Source organism: Dipodomys ordii, unplaced genomic scaffold (genome assembly GCF_000151885.1).
Source record: "Dipodomys ordii isolate 6190 unplaced genomic scaffold, Dord_2.0 Scaffold16, whole genome shotgun sequence".
Taxonomy (NCBI): Eukaryota; Metazoa; Chordata; class Mammalia; order Rodentia; family Heteromyidae; genus Dipodomys; species Dipodomys ordii.
The window spans coordinates 6,322,579-6,329,743 of NW_012267232.1; positions in this window are offsets into that span (position 1 = coordinate 6,322,579).

Here is a 7,165-nt window from a genome sequence, read left to right on the forward strand (position 1 = left end):
GGCCTGGGTGCTGTCCCTCAGCTCTTCAGCTCAAGGCTAGCACTCTACCACTTGAGCCACAGTGCCACTTCTGGCTTTTTTCTTACGTGGTGCTGAGGAATCGAACCCAGGGCCTTGAGCATGTAAGGCAAGTGCTCTACCACTGAGCCACCTTCCCAGCCCCTTCGTTCACTTCTAACTAGACTTTAAACAAATGCCATTTCAGATGCTTTTGAGAATCCACTCAGGCAGGTGCTAAACAGTGTTTGCCCTCAAAGCATTTAGAGTCTAATCAGAAAGAGCAGTGATAAGTAGAAGTCGATGTAAAAATCAACACCACCAGGGCTTGAGCAGTGAGTAAGAGAATAAGAGCCTCCCTTTGACCCCATTCTACCAAGCAAAGTCCAGACTAGGGTAAGGCATGTACTATTGACACCAAGTTTAAGGAAGGTCAAAAACTCATGAACCACTGCACATGGTGACTCATGCCTATAATCCTAGATATTTAAGAGGTTGAAATCCAGAGGATCAAGATGTAAAACCAACTAGAGAAGAAAAGTCTATGAGATTCCGTCTTCAATTAACCAGCAAAATGCCAGATTAGGGGCATGGCTTAATAGTACAATGCTAGCCAAGTAAGGAAGACAAGTAAACATAAGGCTCTTAGTTTAACACCTGCTACAAAACAAAATCATGAACCAAGATATTTTACTATTAACTTTAATGTATTAATAAAACATTTTAATAGTTAATATTCACACACAAAATATGCAATGCACAAAACAGCAAAAGCTTTCTTTAAGTGCTATGCCAAGCCATAGGAGCCAGGGGCAAAAGAAAAAAATTCCTATATATATGTTTTACTATATTTTTATTCATGAATATTTCTCCAGGATGTTAATACTATTGAGAAAATACTGAAGGGCCGGGAATGTGGATTAGCGGTAGATTGCTTGCCTAGCATGCTTGAAGTCCTGGGTTCAATTCCTCAGTACCACATAGACAGAAAAAACCAGAAGTGGCCCTGTGGCTTAAATGGTAGAGTGCTAGACTTAAGCAAAAGAAGCTCAGGGACAGTGTGTTGGCCTGAATTCCAGCCCCAGGAGTGGCCAAAAAAAAAACAAAAAACTTGAAAAATAGGTGTATTAAAATGTATGGTACTATTCTTAGTTCAGTTTTTCCTATGGGCCAGTACTTGTTCTTTCACTCAGGGCTGGCTGCTCTACCACTTGAGCCACAGCTCCACTTCCAGCTTTCTGTTGGTTAATTAGAGAATAAGATTCTCAGGGACTTTCCCTGACTTTGAAACACTATCCTCAGATCTCAGCTTTTGAATAGCTAGGATTCTAGGCATGAGTCACTGGTGCCAGACTAGTTAAAATATTTTATGTTACTTTTAAAGGCAGTTTTAAAAAACTAATTTATTCGGAGCCAAATATGAGTGACATGGGTTCAAATTACCCTGAGTGACATATTCCCTAAATATTTGTTATTATGTTATATTTCCTGACTTTAATGAAAGCAAATGTATTACTTGCTAGCATTGTAATCCTGAGTAAATTTTTTTAAATCCATCTGTGCCTTTTATTTTCTGTTCTATGGGGAAAAAAAATCCCTGCTATTTAGTTATTATTTGTTAAGTTCTTTTAACAGTTGCCAGGCCTAGTCTGTATGGGGGAGTTATTGCCACTGTCTATCCTTATTAATAGACCATTAAGTTTTAGGATAGAAGATATGCAAGATCAGTTTCAAGTACCTCACAGTCTGGCATTTCACCCACAGGAATGGACACTGGGAAGGAGACTGGCAGGAGGCTGAAATCTGAGGGTCACAGCTTGAAGCCCGCAGGGGCAGGAATGTCTGTAAGACTCTTATCTCCAATCAACTAAGTGGAGCTGCGGCTCAGGTGGTAGAGTGCCAGCCTTAAGGATAAAGCTAAAGAGCAGAATGCAGGCCCTGAGTTCAAGCCTCACTACTGGCACATACAAAAGAGGCATTGGACAGTTAGTTGAGCATAATTTAACATCATGTATTTAATTTTAATTAAACCCAGGGAAAGAGAAGTTCCTAATAAGATTATGAAATGACACTACCACCAACTGCTTTGAAAAGTTGGAGAATTTAAACCACGCTCTGATGTCTTCCTTTTATCATAGGACATTTTATATATCAACCCTGTCATTAACTGATTATTCTGAGAAAGCTTGTGTTGTCAGTAAATTTGGAAACATCCGAAGTCCAGCTTGGTTCCCAGTCCACATTTCAAATGCTTCTTTTCCCCCACAGTTTCCCTGAACTGAACCATCAATAGTTCCCTCATCCCAACTTGTAACTTGGATGCTCTGCTTATGTATTCCCTTCCTGTGTCAACTCCTTGAGCACAGAAGCTGTGCCTTAATTTCCTTCCTATCAGCAGCACCTAGCCAGGTTAATGTACAGTGGATGGAATTCTGAGCTCGCTTCTGATCTTGACAATAGAAGAAAATAGCCTCTTCTCCTCTTTAAGAGAGGATGCTAGAGAGGTCTGATGGGCTTTGGTTGGGGCGGTTAGGGGAAAGAAGCAGTACCCTGGAAAAGTGGAGGAAGAGCTCACGAAACAGCAGCAAAAAAAATGTATAAAAACATTTATAGCCATTTATAAACTCATGCAAGGGACAAACTGGCATGATATACCCTCTGGTGGTCTGCCTAAATCTATCCCTTCCTTCCTTGGGAAGCCTAGATTTGGGTTCCATAAGACCAAGTCCTCTGGAAATGGCACCAGAAGATCAAGTCTCAACGGAGTGATTTCAATTCAATTCTGGCCAGGTACAGGAAGACATCTGGAGGGGCAATGTAGCTCCACTATTGCTATTAAAAAGATAAGCAAGTCAGCTGGGTGGCTCACATCTGTAATCCTAGCTGCTCAGAAGGCTGAGATCTGAGGATGGCAGTTCAAAGCCAGCCCTGGCAAAGAAGTCTGTGAGACTCTTATCTCTAATGAATCACAGAAAAAGCTGGAAGTGGCACTGTAGCTCAAGTGGTAGAGTGTTAGCCTTGAGTAAAAAAATGCTCAGAGACAGTGCTCAGGCTGAGTTCAAGCCTCAGGACTGGAAAAAAAAAAAAAAGAGAAGAAAGATAAGTAAGCCACACCTGTAATCCTCACTGCTCTGGAGGCTGAGATCTAAGGATTAAGGTTCAAAGCCAACCCAAGAAAGTGTGAGACTCTTAGCTCCAATTAACCACCAAAAAAGTTGGAAGTGGAGCTGTGGTTCAAATAGTAGAACTTCAAGCTTGGACAAAAAAAGCTAAGGGATAGCACTCAGGCCTGAGTTCAAGCCCCAGTATCTGCACTAAAGGGGAAAAAAATGAGAACAAGAAGAAGGAGAAGACAAGCAGAAAGGAACATCCCTTTCTTCTAACCCTGGAACTCTTCTATGAATTGGTTATTGCTAATGCCTCCACCATGGAAAACCACATAGAGAGTGGCAAAGAGGAAAGATAGGCAGAATCTGAGTCTTCTATGACATCACTAAGGCCCTGAATGAACCAATCCTGGAGCTATGCTTCCTCTGGCCCTGTTGAATGAGATAAGGTGTCCCTTTCTCAATTAAATCATTTAATCAAGGTCCCTGTGATGCCACGTCAAGAGCAGTTGAGGGTTTGGGAAGTCCTCATAGACTCCCTCTTCTAATCATCTCATCCAATCACGCTTTAGTTGTGCCAGGCCTGACCCTGGCACATAAGTTCATAAGGTCAAGCCTTATGAACTAGGCTTGTACATTCCCCAGATATGGATGCTTTGCTTCTTGGAATCATTGTGTATGATAAAATGTTTAATGGCAAATGCTTATTTAAAATATATCAGTGAATTATGAGGCACACCTGCCAGCCAAGCTACCTCATGTAAGCAACCCAGCAGTCCAAGTCTATAGCAAATGCACTGTGTTTAAAGAAACAGCTGGACAAGGGAGTCCATCCATAAGAAGCTGGACTGGGGACTACATGCTGTTTCATTTGTAACACAAATGTTTGTTTTTGGTCCAAGTAAACATTCCATATTAATTAGAGATAGAATTGCTGATTTGATTTACAGATGCAGACAAGAAACACTCCTCACTCCTCGCTCTAAAAGCATGGGTAGGAAAGGAGGGAGTGACGCACCAGAGTAGCTTAGAGATCACTTGGCCTCTTTTAGGAATCACTGAAGGCAGTGGCATCCAATCCAAATCCAATTAACCCCTCTGCCTGGCAGGTGACAGCATTTTAGAACTTCCATTTTATGGCTCCTCTCATTAATTTTAACTATTATTGGCAAGATTCTTTTCATCTACAATTGTTTTTAACTTCCCTCCCATCTATGTAGTGACCCAGTTCATCTCCATCCGCTCATCTGGACAAGGGATGGGCTCCTATCACAATGCTTCAGAGGAGTTTGTGACAAGGCAGGAAGCACAAGCCAGGTGCCAGTGGCTCATACCTATAATCTTGGCTACTCAGGAAGTTGAGGTCTGAGGATCACAGCTCAAAGCCAGCTGAGGCAGTCAAATCCAAGAGATTCTGATCTTTAACCACCAAAAAAGTCCAGAAGATGTGGATCAAGTGAGAGAACACCAGCCTCATGCAAAAATACTAAGGGGCAGAGTACAGGATATGAGTTCAAGCCCCAATAAATGGCATACACACACATACACACACACACACACACACACAAACTATAGCAGAGAGAGACATTACCAAGCATGGATGTGCCACAGAAAAAAATCTTTTTTTTTTCCTTCCTTTATTTCTTCTTCCCTCCTCCTCTTCTTCCTCCTCCATCTCCTTTTCCTTACTCCTCCTCCTCCTTGTTCTTTTTCTCCTTTTTAGTGATGGTCCTTGGGCTTGAACTCAGGGCCTGGGCTCTGTCCCTGAACTTTTTATGCTTAAGGCTTAGTGCTCCACCACTTGAGCCATAGCTCCACTTCTGCCCTTACTGGTGGTTAATTGGAGAGCATTCTCAAGGACTTTCTACCTAGACCAGCTTTAAACCACGATCCTTAGATCTTAGCCTCCTGAATAGCTAGAATTATATAGGCTTAAACCACTGGCACCCTGCCAGACTCATTCTTTAGCATTGACCATCAGTTAAACAGAGATAATTGGGACAGAAAGCAGTTATTGGTCCCAAGTATAAGGTGGGTTCAGAGGTGGAGGCTGGGTAGTCAGATAGTCCATTGTTTCAGTGTTGTTCAAATGGAGTCTTTGTTCAATATGAGTCATTAATGCTGGCAGGGATTTGTCCTTTCCAGGATTCCAAGATAGCCCCAAAGTAATTCCTATAGATAATAGCTCTAGAGTACTAAATCTCTCCCCAAAAGAAGTCTTTGGGGAAAAAGTCCTTGTCCCAAGAGTATATTTGAGTGTATTTGATCTCTAGGGCATGGCTTACTGGCCTGGGTGGGTACGTTTTAGAACTTTTTGTCAAGTTACTGTAGGTTGGAATGAAGCAGGATCATTGAGTAGACTACTCAACAAAAAAAAACCCTCTGGTGACCTTTTATGTCCCTAGTGACCAGACCATATAGGCTGGTCGCTTATAAGTTGGAAAGCTTAATTATGATGTTTTTCTCAGAGGCTCTGTGATCTGAATGCCATCTTAGTTTGCCTTAGCATTGCTCATCATTTATAGCTAACTGCTACTTACCAGAAGAACGTTCAGTTTTACCTGGTGGATGGGAGGGCTAAAGAACAGGGCTCCAAAATTGGGCTGGAAACCAAGAAAGGATGAGCAGCAGACTATGGCCAAGGTCATTGTATAGGACATGTGGCTCTGCTGGTACCAATTGCTGCCCACAGGATGACACTACCCACTAGTGGTTTCTGAACTATCACTGAGTCCATTGCTTCCTCTTTGTTACTCAAAGTCCTAAAGGAGGGTTTGACTAGCTTAGCTTGGGTCCTACCCCTTACCTGGATGTCTGCAGTAAGGAATATAATGTAGAACATTGCATCACCCCAAAATGACATACAATAAGAATTCCTACCAGAATGGAAGAGGTGATGCTAAGCAGAGAATAAACTCCAGAGATGAGGGTATAGCTACCTCAATGGTATAGCACTTGCCTAGAATATATGAGTCCCTGATTGTGTTCCATCCCCAGCTACACACACACACACACACACACACACACACACACAAAGACATTTGTCTGTCTTGTTCCCAACCACTTGAGGAGAACAAAAGGTATTAAAGGTTTGAAAGCTCTAGCTTTCAATTACCTTGGAAATATATACACCTTATTTTCTGGAATCAAGTCCTGTAAAAGCTTTACAAGGGCTCAAATTTCACTGTCAGATCAATTTGTAACCTCTGACCATGATTCCTGCTGTTTACTTGGTCCTGCTCATTGGCCCTGCATTTCTTTCTACTGACTTGACATTGCTGAACAATTCCCCAGCTCACATACTTGACAGGCACCTGTGTTCGGCACAAACTTTCAACTTCCTCTCTTACCTCTGACCTTCAGCTTGATATATGGCAGCTCTGTTGACTTCCTGATAAAGTTAAGCAGATAAACTTCAAGACCACTGATTTAGAAAGCTATTTTTGATCTTCTTAGGAGCAAAACTATATTCTCAGAAAAACAGGAATAGGACCTATTTTAAGCTCTTCAGATGCAGAAAAATTACTATTCTTGTTCATTCCAACAGTAAGACACAAGCTATGCTTGAAGATACAGCAGAAAACAGAGAACACTTGACAAAAACAAGGGGGAGAAAAGATGTTTTGACTGTTTTCAAATCTACTCCAGTGCATCAGAGGAAAGGTGGTTCACAGAATCATGACAAAGGCTACAGGGTCCCTTCATTGTTTCTCTAGCTTCTGAGCAGACAGAGCCTGGAGCACAGGAAGAGTCCCCAGATCTGAAAGCAGCAGAGAAAAATCTTTGTAGAGAAGATTTTTCTGTCAAGATCCAGGATATAAGCAAGGTGACAAATGTTTGGGAAAGGGTAAAACCAAATGAAGTCTAAGGCCATATTCACATATGTCCATGGTGTGTTACTGACTTACAAAGTCACAGAAAGTGCTTAGAAGCTATAAACAACCAACAAGTGTTTGATAAATGATTATTTAGTTAACTTTTTTTTTTTGCTGGTCCTGGGCCTTGAACTCAGGACCTGGGTGATGTTGCTGAGCTTCTTTTGCTCAAGGCTAGCACTTTAC